The sequence below is a fragment of the Carassius auratus genome, unplaced genomic scaffold (assembly GCF_003368295.1).
Source record: "Carassius auratus strain Wakin unplaced genomic scaffold, ASM336829v1 scaf_tig00214367, whole genome shotgun sequence".
Taxonomy (NCBI): domain Eukaryota; kingdom Metazoa; phylum Chordata; class Actinopteri; order Cypriniformes; family Cyprinidae; genus Carassius; species Carassius auratus.
The window spans coordinates 20,764-32,078 of NW_020527634.1; positions in this window are offsets into that span (position 1 = coordinate 20,764).

An 11,315-nucleotide genomic window follows, 5' to 3' on the forward strand; every position below is an offset into this window, starting at 1 on the left:
ACAATTCCGTCCGGCCCGAGACTAGAACCCACAACCCTTCGATTGGGAGTCCGACTCTCTAACCATTAAGCCACGACTTCATGAATTCGTGCTCTGCATTTAACCCATCCAAAGTGCACACACACACATCAGTGAACACACATTGTGAACACACACCTGGAGCAGTGGGCATCCATTTATGCTGCAGCGCCCGGGGAGCAGTTGGGTGTTCAGTTCCTTGCTCAAGGGCACCTCGATCGTGGTATTGCCAGCCCGAAACTTGAACCCACAACCATAGGGTTAGGATTAAGATTCTCTAACCACTAGGCCACGACTTCCCCAATAATTTGGGAGAAATATAAAAATATAAAATCGTGGCAGGATTTTTAACAGCGTCAGCTTGGACAGTTGTTGAGTTGTGCCACCGGTGTGCATACACTCAACACAAAGATGTGGAACAGCGCTCCACTTCTCATCCGGTCTCTGACCCCCTTTACTCTGACACTCAGATGTGTTCTCAAGCACTGAAATTTGGCACTGATTGATTTCATGTGAATCAGTAGTCAGTAGTACCAATGTAACTCGGTTGATGCTCTTAAAAATACAGAGTTCAGAACTCAACCCTAGTTGTAGGGCCCTATAAAATCAGTTTTATTAATTCAAAAAATGTCTTCCAAAATTCCAAAAATAATTATTTAATAACAAATTAAAATTTTTCTGAATTCCATTTTATTGGTCAAATTTAATTAAACATCTTATTAACTGATAAATATAATACTAATACTAATAATAATAATAATAATAATAAAGATTAAACTTACACAATTTAACAAAAAAAAGTTTAGAAATTTAGCAAATGTCACATACCACAAACTAAAATCTCAGGGGCAGATAGAAGGCAGATAGAGGGGCAGGGTTTGACTGAAAAAAAGTTTATGAATCCCTGATTTATATGTTCATAAAATAAGATATAGTAAAACTGAGTAACATATATGATATGTTTCTCCGACAGCCAAGAAGCAGGTGATCCGAGTGCAGGTGAAATCTGCTGAGAATGTGGATGAAGCTGAACTGAAGGCGCTCGTCTTAAACAAGGTGGATTTTATATTACTCATCTGACTAAAATTAATTCTTGAACATACAGCAAACAGAAAACAGCAGGTCAGCTTAGACATCAGTCTTAAAATAAGACTCAAGAAAAAGATCAGATTTCTCCATCAGTGTGAACAAAAACCCACCTCAGTCAGTCTTTATGTAAAGACACAACTCAACGCTTTGTGTTTGGAGTTTTGACTAATTCTGATCTTTCTGTAAAATTTGTAAAGTAAGGATGTTAATTTTGAGCTGAAATGCCTCAGTCTTGTCTGTGTGGGATTTATCCACTGAGTAACTGAAGACTGTTTCTGTGTTTAGTTAAATCAGACGCTGAGCGATCAGGACATCATACTGACATGGAGGACACAACCCAACGGGAAAGTCTTCCAGAAGAACAGGACTATACTGAAACAATCTCCTGTTTGTTCTTCTTTGAAGTGAAATGTTATTTATTTAATGCAATTCATTCTTAGTTACAGATATACTGTATGAATTATTACATTGGATTATTACATTAGACTAACAATTTATAATGATTTCTCAAAAATAGATACACATTAATTTTGCATTTATTCATTTAGTTGATAGATATGTAGACCTAAATATGAGCAAACAAATGGTAGGGTGTTTTAGCATTGTAGTTTAACTGCTACATTAGCTTTCTTTGAAGGGATACTTCGCCCCAAAAGGAACATTTTGTCATTAATCACTCATCCGCAAGTCATTCCAAACCCGTAAAAGCTCTGTTCATATTCGGCACAATATAAGATTGCCAACGGTCTCCTTGTTTCACTCCATATCAACCTTATACTGTGTATGCTTGTGAATGTTATCTTTGCCACAAGGATGCTTGTTTTATTTTAAATCAAAGCTAAATACATGTAGAAACAGCACATCATTGTGCTGCGGATGAAACAGAAGTAAATATGCAGCATATGGTGATATGGAGTGACACAGAGTCTGTTTACAAAGGAATTATTGAAAAAAAGTTATTTTTGTTTTCTCCGCTTACAAAATGTGTTCTTGTCACTACATATAACACCAAGACAGGCCCAGCGCCACGAGGGGGCAAAAGGGGGCAATGCCCCCTCAGATCTGACTTGTGCCCCCTCTGTTTCATTTTTGTATTCATGGTTAAAAATAAATGGTCAACCTTTTGAGTTAAATAATAATTTAACCTTATCCCCATGGGATTTAGAATGTTCAGTGTTGTGACTCATGACATTACTGCCAGATTCAAACGTCTTTCGCGTTGGTTGGCGCTGAACCAAAGACGAGCTCAGCACTGTTATATAACAACTATGCAGTGTTTTCAACCTCATAATGTTTATTTTAGATTTCATACATTTAAACAGGCTACACATAAGCACTGGTAAAACAATAGGCTACATTTGGAGTCTGTGAAAGCAGCAAAAACAACCTATTCAAATATAATTTGCCGACGTGTGTTTTTCATATCAGATAAACACAGTGGAATTAGGCTAACTATAAAGTTTACTCTATTGTTATAAAGATTTTTAAGCGACCAAACACACTCACTTACACATATTTGAGAATCAGAATATAGGATAGTTGAGGACATGGTAAGTAAGTTTGTGAAAATTTCGAATAAAAAAGGAAAAACGAAATGCAGGATAGCCTACATCTGTTATACAGTGTTATTATTGTGGTTGAGGTGTTTCACGTGACAAATATGACGTGTTGCCATGGAAACATTAAAGGGGAACGTTCTAAAATAACTGTCGCCTTGAAAAATCTTACTCTCGGGAGTCAGTTAGAATATTTTAAACTTAAGTGTGAAAGGGTTAATTATTCATGATAAATGATGCTGGCTTATCTTTTGTCGACTGTGTGATTTCCTGATGTGGGTATTAAGTCACATGGAAAATACAGTTGTTTAAATTTAAAGCAAGGGGCATGGTTTTATCCAACCCCGCACCATTCGGCGTCTGTCGAGCAAATATGTGAACGTGTGATATTATCAGCAATTCAGTTTCAGCTAAAATGTGAATTATCGTTAATATTCAAAAATGGACATAAGAAAGTATATGCAGGGTATTTCAGACCACAAAAAGGACACTGAAAGTGTGATTGAGAGTACAGCTGATGAACATGACAGCCATCAAAACATTTTGATGGTGTAATAAAGTTAAGCCCCCTTAACAATTTCACATGCTCCCTCAGTCATTTCATCCTGCAGCCGGGCCTACACCAAGATTGCATGTCTGATGGCAGATAGAGTATTCTGACAACAACTTTCAAAACCTTTTATGGACCTGGACAATGTTATTTACTTGTCAGTCTATGGGACAGTCACAGACCTCCAGGTTTCATCCAAAATATATTAAATTGTGTTCCGAAGACGAATTGAGCTTTTACAGGTTTGGAGCGACAAGTGATTATTGACCAAATTTTCATTTTGGGGTGAAGTATCCCTTTAAAAATAGATAAAGGCTTTGGGAGGATTAAAAAAAAATGCATCAAATGTTTTCACAAATGCATTTTACAAAAGCATGAAGTAAAAAGCACCAGCCTATTAAACACCTTTCAGCACTTAAACGGATAATGACATGAGAAATCAAATTTGCCTTGATTGTTTGTACCATTAAAGTGTCAAGAACTGGCTTTTTTATTATTTTATACTGTTGTCTGATGTCCACTCATGACGTACGTGTGGTTTTAACATTCAAAAAATATTTTTTTACATTCAAAAAGGCTATTTTCTACCTTGGTTTGGAGACTGGCTCGAGAAACACTGTTTTTTATGGGTTTGCCGCATTGTGTACATGGAAGTAATTATTGCAAGCACAGAAAAAGTGGCTTATAAAAGCAAAAACATTATAACTAAGCATCAAATCTATACAACAAAAATATTAGAAAAAATACAAAATCAATAAAGGCACCTAAATATTTTTATTTAATCTAATTTTACACTTTTGAGAAATAAATGAAATAGTGACAGTAAGCACCATTACAGAACATTATAACATTAATAAGCAATCAGTAATTACTTTTGATATCATGATTAAGCCTACTGTAACTTCAGTATTTGTCTATCCACACTCGCAGTAACATTACAAGCGTGTAAACAAACCATCCGCGGGAAATATCGGTTGTCCTGATATTGCTCTGTTCACACGCTGTGTGGTTTTGGCTTTTGGTATTGTAACGGTGGAAATAAGTAAGGAAGCAAATGCAAGTGTAAGGATGATTTAATAGGTAGTAGCACAGATGGTCAGACAATAAACAGACAGGACAACCAGATGGAGAGATGTAAAGTTACTGGTGGCCAGGGAGTAGATGTGGAACCGGACAGCAGGAGAGCATGACGCAGGGACTGAGATGGGCAATCCAGTGATGAGGTAAGGGAAATGGTGTCCAGGAGTGAAGCGATCCGTGATGCAATAAACAGGAAAGAACAAGGACGAGAAACCAGGCACGAACACAGGAAACTTCAACAACGATCTGACAAACACAAGACGAAAGAAAGGGCAATATATTGAGAATGAGAAGTTGTCGTCATAGCACAAAGCCCCTCACTTGATATCACGGTCTCCGCCATGTTGGAAGGATACCGGCGGCGAAACAGGATTGTTTACATGTGTTGTTAAGAGGAGGTTCTCGCAATTCTGCACTGTTTTACCATGCCTGGAAGTTACTGCTGCGTTAAAAACTGCTGCAGTACCTCACAATATACATATGGAAAACATAGGGACAATGGAATACAGTTTTTTTAGGTTACACCAAGCGCAAAAAAGCGGTATTTGGAGAAGCTCTCAAGCGGCACAGAGACCTGGACCATTTACCTCCATGCACACATATGGACACTGGGAATTATATTGTTTTTGGTTTAAGTTACTGCACAATGCAGGAGTTTAAAAGCCACAAGTCTTTGGAAAGTAACGAGGCTTTATGTTGTGGCTGATGTAGGCTAAAGCTGTGTATGTTTAGTTATAATTAGATTTTAACCCAATGACACATACCAGGTTTTTTTTTTTTTTTGTTGGGGGCTGCAAAGTGGACAAACCAGTTCTGGCTTAGCTAGGGTAGTTAAATGTGTGATTGCGAGATGTAAATGTCCGGGTTAGATTAAAGCCATTAACAGCATGAATGCAAAGTGACTTACATCGTAAACAATATAATTCCCAATGTCCATATGTGTGCACAGAGGTAAATAGTTCAGGTCTCTGTGCCACTGCAGGGAGCTCGTATGGGTCGATATTTTAGATGCCTGAGAGCTTCTCCAAACACCGCTGTTTTGCGCTTGGTGTGAGCTTGTTCCTGTAAGGTCCCCTTTCTTTCGCCTTATGTTTTTGCATTGCTTTACTTTCTTCCTTTTCTTCCTCGTATTCGTAGATCCGTCTCGATCTGTTCTGCCGACAAAATAAATGGGCAAAAATGAAAGCGCTCTGAAATGTTTAGTCGCGCCTCTGTGAAGTTCTGAAGGCATTGCCCCTGGCAACAGATAGTGTATCCTGCCATCAGGGCCGACCGGCTCAGACCCCTCCCAAATCAGCACGTGACTCCTCACTCTCAATAGGGAGCAGGAAATTAATGGCAGTTGTCGCTGATGGAACAATTAACAGTGACGCCCACATGAAACAATCAGTGCAGACGAGAGACACCCACATGGTAGCCAACAGAAACAATGGTTCTATCAATGCAGGTATCAATGCATTTTAATGGGTATGAGTACAGGAGCGCAATATTGGTGAATCCTTTTGAAAGTTTACTTGCATTGTTGCTGCTGCAGTTTATGTACCGCCGGATGCTAATGCTGATGTGGCTATGAAAGAACTTTGGGCAGCTATTAGCAAACTACAAACCTTGCACCCGGATGGGGCCATTATTTTTGCTGGGGACTTTAATCACTGCACTTTAAGATCCGTTCTCACTGAATTTCATCGAAATGTCTCCTGCACTACAAGGGGACATAAAACATTGGACCACTTATTTACTATTGTGACTGATGCCTACAAAGTCACACCCCTCACCCACCTGGGTCAGTCTGACCACCTCTCTTTGTTCCTGCTCCCCAAGTATACCCCGGTCATCAAAGGTGTGAAATCTACAATAAGAACATTTAAAATCTGGCTGGAAGGTGCTGACCCCACTCTTCAACATCAATTCAAGCACACAGATTGGAGTAAGTTTTCTGCCCAGGCCACCACAAACTCTCAGATCAACACTGACAATTACACTCTGTCCTGGAGCACATTAACAGGTGTCTGGGCAGAAGGACCACAAAAAAATACTATATTTCCCCAATTAGAAGCCCTGGATCGCCTCCTGCTCAAAGCAAGAGACGCAGCCTTCAGGTCTGGAGACCAGGAGGCTTACAGATCAACCAGAGCAAACTTGAGGAAGAGTATCTGCCAGGCCAAACTCACATATAAACAGAGGATTGAAGAACACTTAAATTCGTCATAACATATTCCATATTCCATTAGCCATACAAGCTATCACAGACTACAAACCACCTAACACTGTGTCCCCCTCCAAGCCATAATTATAAGGAGATCTCCCTCAAAGCAGAGCATCAACCTAATGAACTGCCACCCACAGTCTCCACCTCAGATGTTTACTCCACTCTGTGTAAGCTGAATGCATGTCAGGCAGCTGGCCCTGATGGAATACCTGGTCGTGTGCTTAAAGCTTGTGCAGAGCAGTTGGCTGAGGCCTTCACGGGCATTTTCAATCTGTCGCTGGCCCAAACAACTGTCTCCACTAGCTTCAAAACCTCCACCATTATATCAGTACCGAAGCACTCCACTGCCTCTGCCCTTAACGACTTCCGTCCTGTTGCACTCACCCTCATCATTGCCAAGTGCTTTGAGAGGCTGGTTGCATCCCATTTAAAATCTCCCTGCTACACTAGACCCATTCCAATTTGCCTATTGCCGCATTAGGTCAACAGAGGACGCCATCTCAATGGCACTTCACTCTGCCCTCACCCACCTGCACAGTCAAAATACACATGTGAGAATGCTGTTCATTGATTTCAGTTCTGCATTTAATCCCCTCCAAGCACATCCATCTGCAACTGGATTTCAGATTTTTTGACTATCAGACCTCAGTCTGTTAAGTTAGATAACCACTCCTCCTCCATCATCACCACATGGCTGTGTACTGAAGCCTCTTCTCTACTCCTTATTCACCCATGACCATGTTCCTGTTTATGACTCCAACACCATAATCAAATTTTCAGATGACACCACAGTGGTAGGTCTGATGGATGATGATGAGTCACACAACAGGGATGAGGTGCAGCACCTGGCTGTGTGGTGTGCCACCAACAATCTGGAAACAAACACCCAGAAGACAAAGGTGATCATTGTGGGCAGACTAGAGCCCCTTTCACACTGCCATTCCGGCAAATACAGGGGTAAAGCGTTCCTGTAATTGTTCCCTGGTCGCTAGATTTGGCACTTTCACACTGCCAGTGATGACCCGGTATATGTGCGTGCTTTCACACACAACCCTTGAAGATCCCGTAACGACACGTGACATCAGCGCGTGACGTGTAATGTACGAGTCGAAAACGCTTGGCACGTTATACTTTCACTGAAGCAAGCAAACGATCTCGGCGTCAGTGCGGAAAGTGAGGAACTAACTGATCTCTGCTTCATTACAGTTTACACATGTTTTCGTTGCGAATGTTGATCTTCCTTCAAAACATCCGGTGTCACTTCGATACGGAATTAGATCTGGCTTTTGTTCACACAGCGCTCGTTACGGATCGATTACCGCAATGTTACTAGGTCCCCGACCCGGGTACAATTCGGTAATCAATTCCGGGACGTGGTTGCTTTCACACAGAAGGCGACCAGGCAATGTTACGGGAAAATTGCGGGTCTGACGTGCAGTGTGAAAGGGGCTTAGGAGTCATGCACACACCCCATCTACATCAACAGAGATGTAGTGGAGCGTGCGTCGAGTTTCAAGTTCCTTGGAATCCACATCTCTGATGACCTCACCTGGTCCCTAAACACCTCCACCCTGGTCATGAAGGCACAGCAGCACATTTACTTCTTATGAAGCCTTTAAAAAAAAGTTCAACTGAGTCCCAGGATCCTTATTGAATTCTACCACTGTACCATTGAGAGTATACTCACAAACTGCATCTCAGTATGGAACATGAATTGCTCCGCATCTGACCGCAAATCACTCCAGCTGCTGAAAACTGCTCAACGGATTACCGGCATTCAGTTAACTACTATTGAGAACATTTATCACAGGCGCTGCCTGGGCAGGGCAAGAAACATCATCAACAATGCCTCTCATCCTAACCATGGATTTTCACCCTCCTTCCATCTGCCAGGCGTTACAGTAGCCTACGCTCTCGCATTACATATGATCTTTACATATGATGAAAGTTCTGTTCTTGCACTGCTCTTGTTTAGCCTGTATATGCTCCCACTACGTCAAATAATGAGAAAGAACCATACAGGTTCTTCTCAAAGAATTAGCATATTGTGAAAAAGTTCATTATTTTCCATAATGTAATGATAAAAAATAAACTTTCACATATTTTTGATTCATTGCACACCAACTGAAATATTTCAGGTCTTTTATTGTTTTAATACTGATGATTTTGGCATACAGCTAATAAAACCCCAAAATTACTATCTCAAAAAATTAGCATATTTCATCCGACCAATAAAAGAAAAGTGTTTTTAATACAAAAAAGTCAACCTTCAAATTATTATGTTCAGTTATGCACTCTTGGTCGGGAATCCTTTTGCAGAAATGACTGCTTCAATGCGGCGTGGCATGGAGGCAATCAGCCTGTGGCACTGCTGAGGTGTTATGGAGGCCCAGGATGCTTTGATAGAGGCCTTAAGCTCATCAAGAGTGTTGGGTCTTGGGTCTCTCAACTTTCTCTTCACAATATCCCACAGATTCTCTATGGGGTTCAGGTCAGGAGAGTTGGCAGGCCAATTAAGCACAGTAAACCCATGGTCAGTAAACCATTTACCAGTGTTTTTGTCACTGTGAGCAGGTGCCAGGTCGTGCTGAAAAACGAAATCTTCATCTCCATAAAGCTTTTCAGCAGATGGAAGCATGAAGTGCTCCAAAATCTCCTGATAGCTAGCTGCATTGCCCCTCTCCTTGATAAAACACAGTGGACCAACACCAGGCATTTTGGCGTTTCCTTCTCCCCAGTCTTCCTCCAGACTCTGGCACCTTGATTTCCGAATGACATGCAAAATTTGCTTTCATCCGAAAAAAGTACTTTGGACCACTGATCAACAGTCCAGTGCTGCTTCTCTGTAGCCCATTTCCTGCACACGCCTGTGCACGGTGGCTCTGGATGTTTCTACTCCAGACTCAGTCCACTGCTTCCGCAGGTCCCCCAAGGTCTGGAATCGGTCCTTCTCCACAATCTTCCTCAGGGTCCGGTCACCTCTTCTCGTTGTGCAGCTTTTTTTGCCACACTTTTTCCTTCCCACAGACTTCCCACTGAGGTGCCTTGATACAGCACTCTGGGAACAGGCTATTCATTCAGAAATTTATTTCCGTGTCTTACCCTCTCGCTTGAGGGTGTCAATGATGGCCTTCTGGACAGCAGTCAGGTCGACAGTCTTACCCATGATTTCGGTTTTGAGTAATGAACCAGGCTGAACCAGTTTTTAAAAGCCTCAGGAATCTTTTGCAGGTTTTTAGAGTTAATTAGTTGATTCAGATGATTAGGTTAATAGCTCATTTAGAGAACCTTTTCATGATATGCTAATTTTTTTGAGATAGGAATTTTGGGTTTTCATGAGCTGTATGCCAAAATCATCAGTATTAAAACAATAAAAGACCTGAAATATTTCAGTTGGTGTGCAATGAATCTAAAATATATGAAAGTTTAATTTTTATCATTGCATTATGGAAAATAATTAACTTTTTCACAATATGCAAATTTTTTGAGAAGGACCTGTATTGCCTATCACAGCTATGCTGATGATACCCAGATTTGCCTAGCCTTATCTCCAAATGACTACAACCCCATTGACTCCCCCTGCCAAATGTATTGCTGAAATTAATAGTTGGATGTGTCATAACTTTCTTCAGTTAAACAAGGAAAAAACTGAAGTCATTGCATTTGGAAACAAAGATGAAGTGTTCAAGGTGAATGCATACCTTGACTCTAGGGGTCATACAACTAAAAATCAAGTCAGGAATCTTGGTTTGATTCTGGAGACAGACCTTAGTTTCAGTAGACATGTCAAAGTAGTAACTAAATCAGCATAGTATCATCTAAAAAACATTAAGAATTAGTTGTTTTGTTTCCAGTCAAGACTTGGATAAACTTGTTCATGCCTTTATCACCAGCAGGGTGGATTATTGTAATGGTCTCCTCACCAGCCTTCACAAGAAGACCATTAGACTGCAATTTACAATCGCAACTTCATTGTGCTGTTACTCCTTTCAAGACGAATTTCACTAAATTGGTCAGTTCCCGAGAGCATCAGGTGTTTTATTAATGGTGAGTATAATTATTTAAACCAGTCGTCTATTACGATGTCTCTGTAACAAAAGCAGTTGCATGAATACTAAAGTTTGAAACAAAAATGAAACCATCAACAGAAATAATGACCACGTATTACCTTCAATGTTGAAAAATACAAGCGCAGCTGTTTAGAGGTTAATGACATCACAGAATTTACCGGGATTTTTGATTGGATGTGTGAATGGTGCTTTTTCGTAAAAAAAGACGGAATGTCGTTGACTGTGTGAACAGCGCATTTTTTTTTATTTACTGGTAAAGTCGTTCCGGTAATTTTATGGCAATTTACTGGTATTACTGTGTGAAAGAGGCTATTAACTGAGCACTAACAGCACTAATATGCAGTGACAGAACACACTTGAATGTCTTACACAATAAAATACAAGTCGCTTCTCATGGCAGCTTCACGCATTTCCTTACATTGTAAGCTGTTTTTTCATGAGAAGTACCTGTTGGATGAACTGGAATGTGTTTTTCATAGATTTAGGGTAGTTGAGATGCAGTGTTTGTGCAAGTCCATACAGAATGCTCATAGGTTTTGGCAAATCGTCAATATTGTCCATCACAACTTCTCCTTCAGTGAGGGTCTTCAATGAGGTTGGATTGAGATGGAGAGAAGATGAGAGCCTTCATGCTCAATGAGGAGCATTCCAATGTCATAAGTAATCGTCATCAGAGTCCTGACAACATTAGAGCACAATCATGAAACTTCTCATTACATAACCATCAACAATGTTAAGCAATT